The sequence below is a fragment of the Schistocerca americana genome, unplaced genomic scaffold, assembly GCF_021461395.2.
Source record: "Schistocerca americana isolate TAMUIC-IGC-003095 unplaced genomic scaffold, iqSchAmer2.1 HiC_scaffold_103, whole genome shotgun sequence".
In the NCBI taxonomy this organism is placed as follows: Eukaryota; Metazoa; Arthropoda; class Insecta; order Orthoptera; family Acrididae; genus Schistocerca; species Schistocerca americana.
This window is the reverse complement of record NW_025725080.1, coordinates 121,177-139,096: the sequence shown is the minus strand read 5'-3', so window position 1 is coordinate 139,096 and position 17,920 is coordinate 121,177. Positions and strand designations below refer to the sequence as shown.

Genomic DNA, 17,920 nt, shown 5'->3' with positions numbered 1-17,920 from the left:
TCTATGAAACGGCTGAATATTGGTGCGACTATGTGACCTATATAGCACATTAAACGAGTAATGCCTGTAAGAGCAAGCAATTTTACTATAATTCGAAGAAATATCATTATCCTACGAAGGCTAAGAATCCCATGATTATCAACTAGCTACTAGAAGCTGAGCAAATGAATTTCCTTTAAAACAGGTTTAAAACATAGGGAGGTTCTGATCGAGTGGGCATGCTCTGGAGCCTCTTTGCTCCTGAGATTAGAAAAACAGTCCTCTGGGCCGGATTTGAACCAGCGACCTATGGATAACTGTGAATCCTCCACTACAGTCCACCGCTCTACCAACTGAGCTACCAGAGGCTCTGCATACTTTCTTATTCGTACTGATTGCTTTACGTCCGTCCCTGTCTTTCGTTTCCACACACTGCTACTCAGCGCTGCCATATAGACGCACAGGAAATGCAGTCATCGGCTGCAAGTGCAAACATTGCCCAGATTAAGTTTTATAATGCTCGATCGTGTCAATTAGGTTAAAAAATGCAAGTAGGAAGTGTCTGAAGTACGTCAGAACACTGCTAAGTGTATTTACGAGTCCCATTCTCCTGTCTGGTTCCATGGTGTAACGGTTAGCACTCTGGACTCTGAATCCAGCGATCCGAGTTCGAATCTCGGTGGAACCTTCGTTTAGTCTAAATTTTCTGTAATAAGCGTTTCTCGCCGAGGAAGTAGCAGCGATAGGCTCAGGGGTGTAGTTTCTACGTTTGTATTAAAAACGAGATGTCTATGAAACGGCTGAATATTGGTGCGACTATGTGACCTATATAGCACATTAAACGAGTAATGCCTGTAAGAGCAAGCAATTTTACTATAATTCGAAGAAATATCATTATCCTACGAATGTATGAATCCCATGATTATCAACTAGCTACTAGAAGCTGAGCAAATGAATTTCCTTTAAAACAGGTTTAAAACATAGGGAGGTTCTGACCGAGTGGGCATGCTCTGGAGCCTCTTTGCTCCTGAGATTAGAAAAACAGTCCTCTGGGCCGGATTTGAACCAGCGACCTATGGATAACTGTGAATCCTCCACTACAGTCCACCGCTCTACCAACTGAGCTACCAGAGGCTCTGCATACTTTCTTATTCGTACTGATTGCTTTACGTCCGTCCCTGTCTTTCGTTTCCACACACTGCTACTCAGCGCTGCCATATAGACGCACAGGAAATGCAGTCATCGGCTGCAAGTGCAAACATTGCCCAGATTAAGTTTTATAATGCTCGATCGTGTCAATTAGGTTAAAAAATGCAAGTAGGAAGTGTCTGAAGTACGTCAGAACACTGCTAAGTGTATTTACGAGTCCCATTCTCCTGTCTGGTTCCATGGTGTAACGGTTAGCACTCTGGACTCTGAATCCAGCGATCCGAGTTCGAATCTCGGTGGAACCTTCGTTTAGTCTAAATTTTCTGTAATAAGCGTTTCTCGCCGAGGAAGTAGCAGCGATAGGCTCAGGGGTGTAGTTTCTACGTTTGTATTAAAAACGAGATGTCTATGAAACGGCTGAATATTGGTGCGACTATGTGACCTATATAGCACATTAAACGAGTAATGCCTGTAAGAGCAAGCAATTTTACTATAATTCGAAGAAATATCATTATCCTACGAAGGCTAAGAATCCCATGATTATCAACTAGCTACTAGAAGCTGAGCAAATGAATTTCCTTTAAAACAGGTTTAAAACATAGGGAGGTTCTGACCGAGTGGGCATGCTCTGGAGCCTCTTTGCTCCTGAGATTAGAAAAACAGTCCTCTGGGCCGGATTTGAACCAGCGTCCTATGGATAACTGTGAATCCTCCACTACAGTCCACCGCTCTACCAACTGAGCTACCAGAGGCTCTGCATACTTTCTTATTCGTACTGATTGCTTTACGTCCGTCCCTGTCTTTCGTTTCCACACACTGCTACTCAGCGCTGCCATATAGACGCACAGGAAATGCAGTCATCGGCTGCAAGTGCAAACATTGCCCAGATTAAGTTTTATAATGCTCGATCGTGTCAATTAGGTTAAAAAATGCAAGTAGGAAGTGTCTGAAGTACGTCAGAACACTGCTAAGTGTATTTACGAGTCCCATTCTCCTGTCTGGTTCCATGGTGTAACGGTTAGCACTCTGGACTCTGAATCCAGCGATCCGAGTTCGAATCTCGGTGGAACCTTCGTTTAGTCTAAATTTTCTGTAATAAGCGTTTCTCGCCGAGGAAGTAGCAGCGATAGGCTCAGGGGTGTAGTTTCTACGTTTGTATTAAAAACGAGATGTCTATGAAACGGCTGAATATTGGTGCGACTATGTGACCTATATAGCACATTAAACGAGTAATGCCTGTAAGAGCAAGCAATTTTACTATAATTCGAAGAAATATCATTATCCTACGAAGGCTAAGAATCCCATGATTATCAACTAGCTACTAGAAGCTGAGCAAATGAATTTCCTTTAAAACAGGTTTAAAACATAGGGAGGTTCTGACCGAGTGGGCATGCTCTGGAGCCTCTTTGCTCCTGAGATTAGAAAAACAGTCCTCTGGGCCGGATTTGAACCAGCGACCTATGGATAACTGTGAATCCTCCACTACAGTCCACCGCTCTACCAACTGAGCTACCAGAGGCTCTGCATACTTTCTTATTCGTACTGATTGCTTTACGTCCGTCCCTGTCTTTCGTTTCCACACACTGCTACTCAGCGCTGCCATATAGACGCACAGGAAATGCAGTCATCGGCTGCAAGTGCAAACATTGCCCAGATTAAGTTTTATAATGCTCGATCGTGTCAATTAGGTTAAAAAATGCAAGTAGGAAGTGTCTGAAGTACGTCAGAACACTGCTAAGTGTATTTACGAGTCCCATTCTCCTGTCTGGTTCCATGGTGTAACGGTTAGCACTCTGGACTCTGAATCCAGCGATCCGAGTTCGAATCTCGGTGGAACCTTCGTTTAGTCTAAATTTTCTGTAATAAGCGTTTCTCGCCGAGGAAGTAGCAGCGATAGGCTCAGGGGTGTAGTTTCTACGTTTGTATTAAAAACGAGATGTCTATGAAACGGCTGAATATTGGTGCGACTATGTGACCTATATAGCACATTAAACGAGTAATGCCTGTAAGAGCAAGCAATTTTACTATAATTCGAAGAAATATCATTATCCTACGAAGGCTAAGAATCCCATGATTATCAACTAGCTACTAGAAGCTGAGCAAATGAATTTCCTTTAAAACAGGTTTAAAACATAGGGAGGTTCTGACCGAGTGGGCATGCTCTGGAGCCTCTTTGCTCCTGAGATTAGAAAAACAGTCCTCTGGGCCGGATTTGAACCAGCGACCTATGGATAACTGTGAATCCTCCACTACAGTCCACCGCTCTACCAACTTTTTTTTTTTTTTTTTTTTTTTTTTTCTTTACGGTGGCCGGGAATCGAACCCGGATCAACTGCTTTTTTTTTTTTTTTTTTTTTTTTTTTTTTTTTTTTTTTTTTTTTTTTCAACGAGAGCACATAAAAAAAGGAACAATTGGTAAAAGTATGCCCCATGTGAGGCACGAACTCACAACCCCGGCATTGCTCACGGCTCTTGCCTTATAAGGACCGTGCGCTAACCAATTGCGCCACTTTTTTTTTTTTTTTCTTTTTTTTTTTTTTTTTTTTTTTTTTTTTTTTTATGAAAAACGAAACCCGTAACCTTCTACGAAAATAAATTGGAATGGTGAAAAAGACAACGAAAAGACTTCGCCCTTGGGCATAGTAGAAGTGCTGCTCGAAGAATAAACGTAACATAAACACAGCGTCGTATCTCACTCAATGAAAGTTCCTGTAGCCAGTGTCCAGCGAGTCATTGAAGGCCGCAGTGTGAGGGGGAGTCCGGACGCGACACAGAAGCAGTGGGGCCTCTTCGCGGCACTACTGGTGTCCCGCGGCCCGGCCTCACCCCTTCACACTCAGTTGACCTATCCGATACCCATGCGATGAAACGCTATTTTAAGCATATTGCCGAATAGTTTCCCATGATTCGGGTACGTACATGTTTTGGCGAATTCGATATCCATAAACATCTTGAATTCCAAATAATTGTCACCGCCAAAAGTATTAAAGACGTAGCTGGAATAGGTACCCAGCAACCACAAAACTGCATTGTTTTTCGTCTGCGGATAAAAATGCACATCAGGACGAGACAGTAGTGCTGACGAAACATTGGCGGTTGTAGTCCTGGTAATAAGAGCTATTTTTTGTCGAAGCCAAACCCAGTTCTGGAGACGGTCCCCGCAGGTGTATCGGTGGATAATTGTATCCGTCAGTTGGCAGCGACGACAGAGAGGGGTGTCACTGAGCCCGATTTTATGTAACCTCTCGTTCGTGCTAACCACATCATTGATGGCTTTGTACCAGGCAGTGCGAGCATCGGAACTGAGGACACGGGAACTGACATTGCGCCATACAATATCCCAGTTCATGCCACCGAGCTTCGTTGCCAAAGGATTCGTTCCTTCGTGTTGTCTCCAGTCCGCTATTATGGCTTGTGCAGTTAAACGTTGAGAGTTTATGACCTCTTTACTGATGTAGCTCCGTGAAAGGTAATAATCTCTGATATGTTTTAGCCGATAACAGATGGGCTGAATATTCAGCGGTGGGTCAAGACTTTGCGGCCTGACGGCAGTGAATAATTGCGCTGTAATGCCGGAAGGATCATTGTTAATTATAGCGGTCGTCCTTGTAACATAGAGAGCCATCGCTTTCACCTTGATATCTACTAATCCCATCCCTCCATTCTGGGGGTGGAGTGTCGCAGTTTTGGCAGACACGCGAAAAATTTCCCCTCTCCAAATAAAATTGGTCACCTTCGACATAATTTGCTTAGCAATGACTGCAGGCAGAGGCAGGAGCTGCGCCGTGTAGAAGGCTTTGGATAAAATACAGGAGTTGACCAGATGAATCCGATCAAATTGATTGAGGCTTCTGTGGGAATTGTCAATGAGAGCACCGTTAAGTTTACGCACTATTTCCCTCCAGTTTGCCGCCGCCATCTGTAAAGAGGACGCCGTCAATATGATGCCGAGAGCCTTGTGGACGCTGACTTCCTGAGCGTAGCCAACTCGCAAATGCTGGAGGCCACAGAGGTTAATAAATTTACTTTTCTTGTCATTCAATTTAGCCCCCGACGCCAAACAGTATTGCTGGAGGTGAGCCGCTATAGTGGTGACATCATTCTCATTGCGGACAACCACACCCACATCGTCGGCATAGGCGCCTACGACAGTTTTTTCTCCTGAAAGTGTTAGCCCTGTGAGTTTCGCCTGCAGTTGGAGTAACAGAGGTTCGAGTGAAAGAACAAAAAGTAACATGGACAAAGGGCTGCCTTGTGGAATCCCTCTGTTGATTTGAATCGGTTGGGTTAGTTGCGAGTTGACAGAAAGTCTTGCGTTGATCCCCAGTGCCATGTTTGTAATCATGTCAATCGCGTTCTGCAAGAAACCGAATCTTTTCATGGTTTCAAGGAGGTACTCGTGAGCGACGAGGTCAAAGGCTTTAAAAAAGTCCAGAAAGATCAGCCCACACTTCACGTTACTGGCGTTCGTTAACGCAATGATATCCCGGTAAAAAGCTGCCGTTTGCAATACAGTTCTCCCGAAGGCACATGTCTGCTGACGTCCAATGAATTTAGCAGTGAGGGGCATCATTCGCGTGTTGATTGCACGGGCGACTATTTTATAATCGGAGTTTAACAATGAAATGGGGCGGAAGTTGGCGATATTTTTGGTACCTCTGCCTTTAGGGATAAGCACAATTGTGCATTCCTTAAAGGCAAGTGGTATAGGCTTCCCTTGAAAAACTTCGTTCACTAATTGGGTGATTTTGTCCCCGATGATGTGCCAATACCTCCTGTAAAATTCAATGGGTAATCCGTCAGGACCAGGGGACTTCCTGATCGGCGAGTGGCAGACAATCTCCAAAACATCTTTATTACTAAATTCCAAAGAAATGGTGTCATTGTCTTCTCTAGTTATAGTAGAGGAAATGGCACTAAACAATTCGTCATAGCAGTCGTCATGAGTAGCCGCTGACGTGTAGGTGTCAACAAAATAGTCGTGTAGTGCCTTGATAATCTCTCGCTGGGTGTCGACAGTCGTGCCATCACCGAGTTTCAGGGCCTCAATAAAAGTCTTCCTTCTGTTCTTAGCATGTTTAACAAGGTGGTATAGAGCGGCTGTTTCATCGTCCCTGACCGACTTCACTTTAGATTTGATCTTAAGACCTTCCAGTTGCATCCTCTTAAGATTGATTAATTTCGCCTTTATTTTTCGAATGTCGTCTATTCTGGTGTTCGCGGCGTCGGCTCTATCACAGAGGTCGCGTAAGATAGTGTAGTAGAACTCCATCGTCTTCTTTATCGCGGCTGCTCTTTCAATACTGAAGAATATAACAACTTTTCGCAGTTTTGGTTTTGCATGCTGAGTCCACCACGCTATGGTGCTACGAAAGTTTGTGGTAGTGCGCAAGCACTGCTCCCAAGCGCGTCGCACCGCCGCCTCTAGGTCAGCATCCGTTAATAAGGAGACGTTCAAGTTCCATTGATTTTTATACCAACGCGTTGGTTGTGGCAGCAGATTCAGGCACGCAACGACACCACTGTGATCAGAGAAGCTGGAGGGTATTGTTTCAATTTGTAACAAGACATTCTCTAAAACGTCGGAAACATAAATCCTGTCAATTCTGCTGCAGGAATTCGCGACGATGTGTGTGAATCGTACCAAGGTCGGGTACCTAATTTCCCACGCGTCTTTCAGTTTGAGGTCGGTCACGAGACGCTTTAATTCAGGCGAATAATTAAAATTCGGGGACTGATCTTTCTGGGATAAAACACAATTAAAATCACCTCCAATGATAACACGTTCGGGATTTTTCCGTAACAAATAGATGATTTGTTCCTTAAAAAAGTTTGCTCGTTCCGCCCTATAGGTACTGCCAGAAGGCGCGTACAAGTTAATGATGGTGACGCCAAAAACGGTGACACCCACACCTCTACCGGAATCTAACTTGTCAACCTGAGTGGCGGGAATGCCTTCTCTAAGTAAGATGGCAGTCCCCACGTTCGAGTCGGGGGAAAAATTTGTAATAGCAACAAAACCAGGAAGAGTTAAGTGTGGCATGGCCACCTCCTGCAAAAGAGCGATATCTGTTCCCGACTCATAGAGATATTGTTTTAAGGCACTCAGTTTCACCTCCGACCGGATTTTATTAATATTTAATGTCGTGATCGTATAGGCCTGCGACATTATGACAGTACGTGGAAGAGGCGGAAGGAGCAAATATCTTTAAAGGGCAACATCTTCATGCCATTCCATATTTGTGGCCGGGAAATTCGTGTCTGTGACGTCACTGAGTTGTATTCGTGCGTCTTTGTTCTTACTCTTTTTACGCACAGCATTTACATTAGGTTGCACTCGGATCCTGGGGCGGACACTGTGGAGCACCTCTGCAGCTGGCGGCGTGGGAGGGTCGTGGGTGATGTCAAGCTGCTCTCCCGGCACATCCCGCGAAGGGATGGCACGCGGCGACACCGCCGGCGAGCGAGCAGCTGAACTATCACTCGCACTATCAGCCTGTTTGGCAACATTCTCTGCCCGCAGCTGTTTGTTGTCACCGACAGACCCGGACAGCTGTGTTTGTATTATTTCCTGGAGTTGTTGACATTCCCCTTGTTGTGAGTCCTGAACCGAAGCGGCTGCCACGTGATGTGTACCGTTTGCGCTCAGAGATGTTTGTATACCACCATCACAGGCCTCTGTGTGTGTACTTCCTGCAGGAATGTGAGCCACACGTACAGGTTGGTCGGCCTGAGTTGGCTGTAGCGGAAGTTCTAAGGCACTAGCCAGCGGCAACTGCTTAACTTCCACGGAAGTATCGGCACTTGAAATTGTGGGAGGAGAAGCGTCCACAATAGCCTCACCGATCGGAGCTTTCGCTTCCGAGCCGGATTCCCGATCGTCCTTTTTCGCGGTCTCATGCGCACTACAGGTGTCGGTATCAGAGCCACTGCTGTCACAAGTTCTGCGCCTCTTATTGGTCGCGGCATCGAGTTTTGCAGGGGGCAACGCACCTTTGTCTCTCCGAACCAGAACCGGAAACTCATCAGAACGAATTTCTTGTTGCTGTTCCGAAGGCATTTCAGAATTAGGGAGCCCAATCTCCGTCATCGGCTTGGCTGCCACTACATCCGCCAAAGTAAGCCTTTTACGCTGCTGGAGGGAATTCTTTAACACAAACATGCGCCTGGGGCAGTCTTGACGCAAGTGACCACTCTCATTACAGATATGACAGGTCGGTGTTTGGCCAATATAAGTAACGTGAGCCTTATAGTCACAAACAAGTATATGGGATGGAATATTCTGCTTGACATGCATTTCTACAGATCGAACGCCACTGTAACATTGCAACCTATGTTGACTTGACCACCGTTCGAGTCGAATCTGTTTAACGTCACCGAATTTGGACAGTACCTCCTTTAGATAACAATTTTCTACTTCAGGGGGTAAGTTGAAAATACGCACGTTCGTGTAGTCTACATCGGCATTGGAAATGAGCACTGTACTTACAGAGTCGTCCCGGTGTCGGAAAATAGCACTTCCTCCGTGCTTCGTCATGATCTTCTCCAGTAATACAGGATTCAGTAATTTAACAAAGAAACAATACTGCTCGGTATCATAATAGGCGGTGTGCACTTGGTCAGATGTAATCCCAACAACATCAACGATCCAGTCATGTATCTCCAGTGAACTCGGTTGCACAGATCGGGTGGACTTGTCGAAATCAAAACGGAGTGTACACTTTCGCGGAAATAACCTGGACATTGCAGCAGATAGCGAGCGGTAAACCCGCTACAATAAGAACGAAACAAAAATACAAATGGAAAACGATATAACCTGCAGAATAACACAACACTAGCAAACAGTAATATGAGTGGAAAACACGCCTTGTGAACACGCGGTGGAGCGGAGCACTGACACGTCCGACCAGCACGGTGTCGCAAGCGCGACTAACTGAGCTACCAGAGGCTCTGCATACTTTCTTATTCGTACTGATTGCTTTACGTCCGTCCCTGTCTTTCGTTTCCACACACTGCTACTCAGCGCTGCCATATAGACGCACAGGAAATGCAGTCATCGGCTGCAAGTGCAAACATTGCCCAGATTAAGTTTTATAATGCTCGATCGTGTCAATTAGGTTAAAAAATGCAAGTAGGAAGTGTCTGAAGTACGTCAGAACACTGCTAAGTGTATTTACGAGTCCCATTCTCCTGTCTGGTTCCATGGTGTAACGGTTAGCACTCTGGACTCTGAATCCAGCGATCCGAGTTCGAATCTCGGTGGAACCTTCGTTTAGTCTAAATTTTCTGTAATAAGCGTTTCTCGCCGAGGAAGTAGCAGCGATAGGCTCAGGGGTGTAGTTTCTACGTTTGTATTAAAAACGAGATGTCTATGAAACGGCTGAATATTGGTGCGACTATGTGACCTATATAGCACATTAAACGAGTAATGCCTGTAAGAGCAAGCAATTTTACTATAATTCGAAGAAATATCATTATCCTACGAAGGCTAAGAATCCCATGATTATCAACTAGCTACTAGAAGCTGAGCAAATGAATTTCCTTTAAAACAGGTTTAAAACATAGGGAGGTTCTGACCGAGTGGGCATGCTCTGGAGCCTCTTTGCTCCTGAGATTAGAAAAACAGTCCTCTGGGCCGGATTTGAACCAGCGACCTATGGATAACTGTGAATCCTCCACTACAGTCCACCGCTCTACCAACTTTTTTTTTTTTTTTTTTTTTTTTTTTTCTTTACGGTGGCCGGGAATCGAACCCGGATCAACTGCTTTTTTTTTTTTTTTTTTTTTTTTTTTTTTTTTTTTTTTTTTTTTTTTTTTCAACGAGAGCACATAAAAAAAGGAACAATCGGTAAAAGTATGCCCCATGTGAGGCACGAACTCACAACCCCGGCATTGCTCACGGCTCTTGCCTTATAAGGACCGTGCGCTAACCAATTGCGCCACTTTTTTTTTTCTTTTTTTTTTTTTTTTTTTTTTTTTTTTTTTTTTTTTTTTTATGAAAAACGAAACCCGTAACCTTCTACGAAAATAAATTGGAATGGTGAAAAAGACAACGAAAAGACTTCGCCCTTGGGCATAGTAGAAGTGCTGCTCGAAGAATAAACGTAACATAAACACAGCGTCGTATCTCACTCAATGAAAGTTCCTGTAGCCAGTGTCCAGCGAGTCATTGAAGGCCGCAGTGTGAGGGGGAGTCCGGACGCGACACAGAAGCAGTGGGGCCTCTTCGCGGCACTACTGGTGTCCCGCGGCCCGGCCTCACCCCTTCACACTCAGTTGACCTATCCGATACCCATGCGATGAAACGCTATTTTAAGCATATTGCCGAATAGTTTCCCATGATTCGGGTACGTACATGTTTTGGCGAATTCGATATCCATAAACATCTTGAATTCCAAATAATTGTCACCGCCAAAAGTATTAAAGACGTAGCTGGAATAGGTACCCAGCAACCACAAAACTGCATTGTTTTTCGTCTGCGGATAAAAATGCACATCAGGACGAGACAGTAGTGCTGACGAAACATTGGCGGTTGTAGTCCTGGTAATAAGAGCTATTTTTTGTCGAAGCCAAACCCAGTTCTGGAGACGGTCCCCGCAGGTGTAACGGTGGATAACTGTATCCGTCAGTTGGCAGCGACGACAGAGAGGGGTGTCACTGAGCCCGATTTTATGTAACCTCTCGTTCGTGCTAACCACATCATTGATGGCTTTGTACCAGGCAGTGCGAGCATCGGAACTGAGGACACGGGAACTGACATTGCGCCATACAATATCCCAGTTCATGCCACCGAGCTTCGTTGCCAAAGGATTCGTTCCTTCGTGTTGTCTCCAGTCCGCTATTATGGCTTGTGCAGTTAAACGTTGAGAGTTTATGACCTCTTTACTGATGTAGCTCCGTGAAAGGTAATAATCTCTGATATGTTTTAGCCGATAACAGATGGGCTGAATATTCAGCGGTGGGTCAAGACTTTGCGGCCTGACGGCAGTGAATAATTGCGCTGTAATGCCGGAAGGATCATTGTTAATTATAGCGGTCGTCCTTGTAACATAGAGAGCCATCGCTTTCACCTTGATATCTACTAATCCCATCCCTCCATTCTGGGGGTGGAGTGTCGCAGTTTTGGCAGACACGCGAAAAATTTCCCCTCTCCAAATAAAATTGGTCACCTTCGACATAATTTGCTTAGCAATGACTGCAGGCAGAGGCAGGAGCTGCGCCGTGTAGAAGGCTTTGGATAAAATACAGGAGTTGACCAGATGAATCCGATCAAATTGATTGAGGCTTCTGTGGGAATTGTCAATGAGAGCACCGTTAAGTTTACGCACTATTTCCCTCCAGTTTGCCGCCGCCATCTGTAAAGAGGACGCCGTCAATATGATGCCGAGAGCCTTGTGGACGCTGACTTCCTGAGCGTAGCCAACTCGCAAATGCTGGAGGCCACAGAGGTTAATAAATTTACTTTTCTTGTCATTCAATTTAGCCCCCGACGCCAAACAGTATTGCTGGAGGTGAGCCGCTATAGTGGTGACATCATTCTCATTGCGGACAACCACACCCACATCGTCGGCATAGGCGCCTACGACAGTTTTTTCTCCTGAAAGTGTTAGCCCTGTGAGTTTCGCCTGCAGTTGGAGTAACAGAGGTTCGAGTGAAAGAACAAAAAGTAACATGGACAAAGGGCTGCCTTGTGGAATCCCTCTGTTGATTTGAATCGGTTGGGTTAGTTGCGAGTTGACAGAAAGTCTTGCGTTGATCCCCAGTGCCATGTTTGTAATCATGTCAATCGCGTTCTGCAAGAAACCGAATCTTTTCATGGTTTCAAGGAGGTACTCGTGAGCGACGAGGTCAAAGGCTTTAAAAAAGTCCAGAAAGATCAGCCCACACTTCACGTTACTGGCGTTCGTTAACGCAATGATATCCCGGTAAAAAGCTGCCGTTTGCAATACAGTTCTCCCGAAGGCACATGTCTGCTGACGTCCAATGAATTTAGCAGTGAGGGGCATCATTCGCGTGTTGATTGCACGGGCGACTATTTTATAATCGGAGTTTAACAATGAAATGGGGCGGAAGTTGGCGATATTTTTGGTACCTCTGCCTTTAGGGATAAGCACAATTGTGCATTCCTTAAAGGCAAGTGGTATAGGCTTCCCTTGAAAAACTTCGTTCACTAATTGGGTGATTTTGTCCCCGATGATGTGCCAATACCTCCTGTAAAATTCAATGGGTAATCCGTCAGGACCAGGGGACTTCCTGATCGGCGAGTGGCAGACAATCTCCAAAACATCTTTATTACTAAATTCCAAAGAAATGGTGTCATTGTCTTCTCTAGTTATAGTAGAGGAAATGGCACTAAACAATTCGTCATAGCAGTCGTCATGAGTAGCCGCTGACGTGTAGGTGTCAACAAAATAGTCGTGTAGTGCCTTGATAATCTCTCGCTGGGTGTCGACAGTCGTGCCATCACCGAGTTTCAGGGCCTCAATAAAAGTCTTCCTTCTGTTCTTAGCATGTTTAACAAGGTGGTATAGAGCGGCTGTTTCATCGTCCCTGACCGACTTCACTTTAGATTTGATCTTAAGACCTTCCAGTTGCATCCTCTTAAGATTGATTAATTTCGCCTTTATTTTTCGAATGTCGTCTATTCTGGTGTTCGCGGCGTCGGCTCTATCACAGAGGTCGCGTAAGATAGTGTAGTAGAACTCCATCGTCTTCTTTATCGCGGCTGCTCTTTCAATACTGAAGAATATAACAACTTTTCGCAGTTTTGGTTTTGCATGCTGAGTCCACCACGCTATGGTGCTACGAAAGTTTGTGGTAGTGCGCAAGCACTGCTCCCAAGCGCGTCGCACCGCCGCCTCTAGGTCAGCATCCGTTAATAAGGAGACGTTCAAGTTCCATTGATTTTTATACCAACGCGTTGGTTGTGGCAGCAGATTCAGGCACGCAACGACACCACTGTGATCAGAGAAGCTGGAGGGTATTGTTTCAATTTGTAACAAGACATTCTCTAAAACGTCGGAAACATAAATCCTGTCAATTCTGCTGCAGGAATTCGCGACGATGTGTGTGAATCGTACCAAGGTCGGGTACCTAATTTCCCACGCGTCTTTCAGTTTGAGGTCGGTCACGAGACGCTTTAATTCAGGCGAATAATTAAAATTCGGGGACTGATCTTTCTGGGATAAAACACAATTAAAATCACCTCCAATGATAACACGTTCGGGATTTTTCCGTAACAAATAGATGATTTGTTCCTTAAAAAAGTTTGCTCGTTCCGCCCTATAGGTACTGCCAGAAGGCGCGTACAAGTTAATGATGGTGACGCCAAAAACGGTGACACCCACACCTCTACCGGAATCTAACTTGTCAACCTGAGTGGCGGGAATGCCTTCTCTAAGTAAGATGGCAGTCCCCACGTTCGAGTCGGGGGAAAAATTTGTAATAGCAACAAAACCAGGAAGAGTTAAGTGTGGCATGGCCACCTCCTGCAAAAGAGCGATATCTGTTCCCGACTCATAGAGATATTGTTTTAAGGCACTCAGTTTCACCTCCGACCGGATTTTATTAATATTTAATGTCGTGATCGTATAGGCCTGCGACATTATGACAGTACGTGGAAGAGGCGGAAGGAGCAAATATCTTTAAAGGGCAACATCTTCATGCCATTCCATATTTGTGGCCGGGAAATTCGTGTCTGTGACGTCACTGAGTTGTATTCGTGCGTCTTTGTTCTTACTCTTTTTACGCACAGCATTTACATTAGGTTGCACTCGGATCCTGGGGCGGACACTGTGGAGCACCTCTGCAGCTGGCGGCGTGGGAGGGTCGTGGGTGATGTCAAGCTGCTCTCCCGGCACATCCCGCGAAGGGATGGCACGCGGCGACACCGCCGGCGAGCGAGCAGCTGAACTATCACTCGCACTATCAGCCTGTTTGGCAACATTCTCTGCCCGCAGCTGTTTGTTGTCACCGACAGACCCGGACAGCTGTGTTTGTATTATTTCCTGGAGTTGTTGACATTCCCCTTGTTGTGAGTCCTGAACCGAAGCGGCTGCCACGTGATGTGTACCGTTTGCGCTCAGAGATGTTTGTATACCACCATCACAGGCCTCTGTGTGTGTACTTCCTGCAGGAATGTGAGCCACACGTACAGGTTGGTCGGCCTGAGTTGGCTGTAGCGGAAGTTCTAAGGCACTAGCCAGCGGCAACTGCTTAACTTCCACGGAAGTATCGGCACTTGAAATTGTGGGAGGAGAAGCGTCCACAATAGCCTCACCGATCGGAGCTTTCGCTTCCGAGCCGGATTCCCGATCGTCCTTTTTCGCGGTCTCATGCGCACTACAGGTGTCGGTATCAGAGCCACTGCTGTCACAAGTTCTGCGCCTCTTATTGGTCGCGGCATCGAGTTTTGCAGGGGGCAACGCACCTTTGTCTCTCCGAACCAGAACCGGAAACTCATCAGAACGAATTTCTTGTTGCTGTTCCGAAGGCATTTCAGAATTAGGGAGCCCAATCTCCGTCATCGGCTTGGCTGCCACTACATCCGCCAAAGTAAGCCTTTTACGCTGCTGGAGGGAATTCTTTAACACAAACATGCGCCTGGGGCAGTCTTGACGCAAGTGACCACTCTCATTACAGATATGACAGGTCGGTGTTTGGCCAATATAAGTAACGTGAGCCTTATAGTCACAAACAAGTATATGGGATGGAATATTCTGCTTGACATGCATTTCTACAGATCGAACGCCACTGTAACATTGCAACCTATGTTGACTTGACCACCGTTCGAGTCGAATCTGTTTAACGTCACCGAATTTGGACAGTACCTCCTTTAGATAACAATTTTCTACTTCAGGGGGTAAGTTGAAAATACGCACGTTCGTGTAGTCTACATCGGCATTGGAAATGAGCACTGTACTTACAGAGTCGTCCCGGTGTCGGAAAATAGCACTTCCTCCGTGCTTCGTCATGATCTTCTCCAGTAATACAGGATTCAGTAATTTAACAAAGAAACAATACTGCTCGGTATCATAATAGGCGGTGTGCACTTGGTCAGATGTAATCCCAACAACATCAACGATCCAGTCATGTATCTCCAGTGAACTCGGTTGCACAGATCGGGTGGACTTGTCGAAATCAAAACGGAGTGTACACTTTCGCGGAAATAACCTGGACATTGCAGCAGATAGCGAGCGGTAAACCCGCTACAATAAGAACGAAACAAAAATACAAATGGAAAACGATATAACCTGCAGAATAACACAACACTAGCAAACAGTAATATGAGTGGAAAACACGCCTTGTGAACACGCGGTGGAGCGGAGCACTGACACGTCCGACCAGCACGGTGTCGCAAGCGCGACTAACTGAGCTACCAGAGGCTCTGCATACTTTCTTATTCGTACTGATTGCTTTACGTCCGTCCCTGTCTTTCGTTTCCACACACTGCTACTCAGCGCTGCCATATAGACGCACAGGAAATGCAGTCATCGGCTGCAAGTGCAAACATTGCCCAGATTAAGTTTTATAATGCTCGATCGTGTCAATTAGGTTAAAAAATGCAAGTAGGAAGTGTCTGAAGTACGTCAGAACACTGCTAAGTGTATTTACGAGTCCCATTCTCCTGTCTGGTTCCATGGTGTAACGGTTAGCACTCTGGACTCTGAATCCAGCGATCCGAGTTCGAATCTCGGTGGAACCTTCGTTTAGTCTAAATTTTCTGTAATAAGCGTTTCTCGCCGAGGAAGTAGCAGCGATAGGCTCAGGGGTGTAGTTTCTACGTTTGTATTAAAAACGAGATGTCTATGAAACGGCTGAATATTGGTGCGACTATGTGACCTATATAGCACATTAAACGAGTAATGCCTGTAAGAGCAAGCAATTTTACTATAATTCGAAGAAATATCATTATCCTACGAAGGCTAAGAATCCCATGATTATCAACTAGCTACTAGAAGCTGAGCAAATGAATTTCCTTTAAAACAGGTTTAAAACATAGGGAGGTTCTGACCGAGTGGGCATGCTCTGGAGCCTCTTTGCTCCTGAGATTAGAAAAACAGTCCTCTGGGCCGGATTTGAACCAGCGACCTATGGATAACTGTGAATCCTCCACTACAGTCCACCGCTCTACCAACTGAGCTACCAGAGGCTCTGCATACTTTCTTATTCGTACTGATTGCTTTACGTCCGTCCCTGTCTTTCGTTTCCACACACTGCTACTCAGCGCTGCCATATAGACGCACAGGAAATGCAGTCATCGGCTGCAAGTGCAAACATTGCCCAGATTAAGTTTTATAATGCTCGATCGTGTCAATTAGGTTAAAAAATGCAAGTAGGAAGTGTCTGAAGTACGTCAGAACACTGCTAAGTGTATTTACGAGTCCCATTCTCCTGTCTGGTTCCATGGTGTAACGGTTAGCACTCTGGACTCTGAATCCAGCGATCCGAGTTCGAATCTCGGTGGAACCTTCGTTTAGTCTAAATTTTCTGTAATAAGCGTTTCTCGCCGAGGAAGTAGCAGCGATAGGCTCAGGGGTGTAGTTTCTACGTTTGTATTAAAAACGAGATGTCTATGAAACGGCTGAATATTGGTGCGACTATGTGACCTATATAGCACATTAAACGAGTAATGCCTGTAAGAGCAAGCAATTTTACTATAATTCGAAGAAATATCATTATCCTACGAAGGCTAAGAATCCCATGATTATCAACTAGCTACTAGAAGCTGAGCAAATGAATTTCCTTTAAAACAGGTTTAAAACATAGGGAGGTTCTGACCGAGTGGGCATGCTCTGGAGCCTCTTTGCTCCTGAGATTAGAAAAACAGTCCTCTGGGCCGGATTTGAACCAGCGACCTATGGATAACTGTGAATCCTCCACTACAGTCCACCGCTCTACCAACTGAGCTACCAGAGGCTCTGCATACTTTCTTATTCGTACTGATTGCTTTACGTCCGTCCCTGTCTTTCGTTTCCACACACTGCTACTCAGCGCTGCCATATAGACGCACAGGAAATGCAGTCATCGGCTGCAAGTGCAAACATTGCCCAGATTAAGTTTTATAATGCTCGATCGTGTCAATTAGGTTAAAAAATGCAAGTAGGAAGTGTCTGAAGTACGTCAGAACACTGCTAAGTGTATTTACGAGTCCCATTCTCCTGTCTGGTTCCATGGTGTAACGGTTAGCACTCTGGACTCTGAATCCAGCGATCCGAGTTCGAATCTCGGTGGAACCTTCGTTTAGTCTAAATTTTCTGTAATAAGCGTTTCTCGCCGAGGAAGTAGCAGCGATAGGCTCAGGGGTGTAGTTTCTACGTTTGTATTAAAAACGAGATGTCTATGAAACGGCTGAATATTGGTGCGACTATGTGACCTATTTAGCACATTAAACGAGTAATGCCTGTAAGAGCAAGCAATTTTACTATAATTCGAAGAAATATCATTATCCTACGAAGGCTAAGAATCCCATGATTATCAACTAGCTACTAGAAGCTGAGCAAATGAATTTCCTTTAAAACAGGTTTAAAACATAGGGAGGTTCTGACCGAGTGGGCATGCTCTGGAGCCTCTTTGCTCCTGAGATTAGAAAAACAGTCCTCTGGGCCGGATTTGAACCAGCGACCTATGGATAACTGTGAATCCTCCACTACAGTCCACCGCTCTACCAACTGAGCTACCAGAGGCTCTGCATACTTTCTTATTCGTACTGATTGCTTTACGTCCGTCCCTGTCTTTCGTTTCCACACACTGCTACTCAGCGCTGCCATATAGACGCACAGGAAATGCAGTC

At 45.4% G+C, this 17,920-nt stretch overlaps 15 non-coding genes across 15 annotated transcripts; 8 read left to right on the top strand and 7 right to left on the bottom strand.

The window, feature by feature from the left end:
• Positions 1–258: 258 nt before the first annotated feature.
• Positions 259–347, bottom strand: Trnay-gua. Its single transcript is given in 2 exon segments — positions 259–294; positions 311–347. It is a non-coding gene; the product is annotated as a tRNA-Tyr (tRNA).
• Positions 348–595: 248 nt separating this feature from the next.
• On the top strand, positions 596–667 carry Trnaq-cug. The gene has a single exon. It is a non-coding gene; the product is annotated as a tRNA-Gln (tRNA).
• Positions 668–1,024: 357 nt separating this feature from the next.
• On the bottom strand, positions 1,025–1,113 carry Trnay-gua. The gene is given in 2 exon segments: positions 1,025–1,060; positions 1,077–1,113. It is a non-coding gene; the product is annotated as a tRNA-Tyr (tRNA).
• A 248-nt stretch (positions 1,114–1,361) lies between these two features.
• Positions 1,362–1,433, top strand: Trnaq-cug. The gene has a single exon. It is a non-coding gene; the product is annotated as a tRNA-Gln (tRNA).
• Positions 1,434–1,791: 358 nt separating this feature from the next.
• On the bottom strand, positions 1,792–1,880 carry Trnay-gua. The gene is given in 2 exon segments: positions 1,792–1,827; positions 1,844–1,880. It is a non-coding gene; the product is annotated as a tRNA-Tyr (tRNA).
• Positions 1,881–2,128: 248 nt separating this feature from the next.
• Trnaq-cug lies at positions 2,129–2,200 on the top strand. Its single transcript has one exon. It is a non-coding gene; the product is annotated as a tRNA-Gln (tRNA).
• Positions 2,201–2,558: 358 nt separating this feature from the next.
• On the bottom strand, positions 2,559–2,647 carry Trnay-gua. The gene is given in 2 exon segments: positions 2,559–2,594; positions 2,611–2,647. It is a non-coding gene; the product is annotated as a tRNA-Tyr (tRNA).
• A 248-nt stretch (positions 2,648–2,895) lies between these two features.
• Trnaq-cug lies at positions 2,896–2,967 on the top strand. The gene has a single exon. It is a non-coding gene; the product is annotated as a tRNA-Gln (tRNA).
• Positions 2,968–9,324: 6,357 nt separating this feature from the next.
• On the top strand, positions 9,325–9,396 carry Trnaq-cug. The gene has a single exon. It is a non-coding gene; the product is annotated as a tRNA-Gln (tRNA).
• Positions 9,397–15,760: 6,364 nt separating this feature from the next.
• Trnaq-cug lies at positions 15,761–15,832 on the top strand. Its single transcript has one exon. It is a non-coding gene; the product is annotated as a tRNA-Gln (tRNA).
• A 358-nt stretch (positions 15,833–16,190) lies between these two features.
• Positions 16,191–16,279, bottom strand: Trnay-gua. The gene is given in 2 exon segments: positions 16,191–16,226; positions 16,243–16,279. It is a non-coding gene; the product is annotated as a tRNA-Tyr (tRNA).
• Positions 16,280–16,527: 248 nt separating this feature from the next.
• On the top strand, positions 16,528–16,599 carry Trnaq-cug. The gene has a single exon. It is a non-coding gene; the product is annotated as a tRNA-Gln (tRNA).
• Positions 16,600–16,957: 358 nt separating this feature from the next.
• On the bottom strand, positions 16,958–17,046 carry Trnay-gua. The gene is given in 2 exon segments: positions 16,958–16,993; positions 17,010–17,046. It is a non-coding gene; the product is annotated as a tRNA-Tyr (tRNA).
• A 248-nt stretch (positions 17,047–17,294) lies between these two features.
• Trnaq-cug lies at positions 17,295–17,366 on the top strand. The gene has a single exon. It is a non-coding gene; the product is annotated as a tRNA-Gln (tRNA).
• A 358-nt stretch (positions 17,367–17,724) lies between these two features.
• On the bottom strand, positions 17,725–17,813 carry Trnay-gua. The gene is given in 2 exon segments: positions 17,725–17,760; positions 17,777–17,813. It is a non-coding gene; the product is annotated as a tRNA-Tyr (tRNA).
• Between the last annotated feature and the right edge of the window lie 107 nt (positions 17,814–17,920).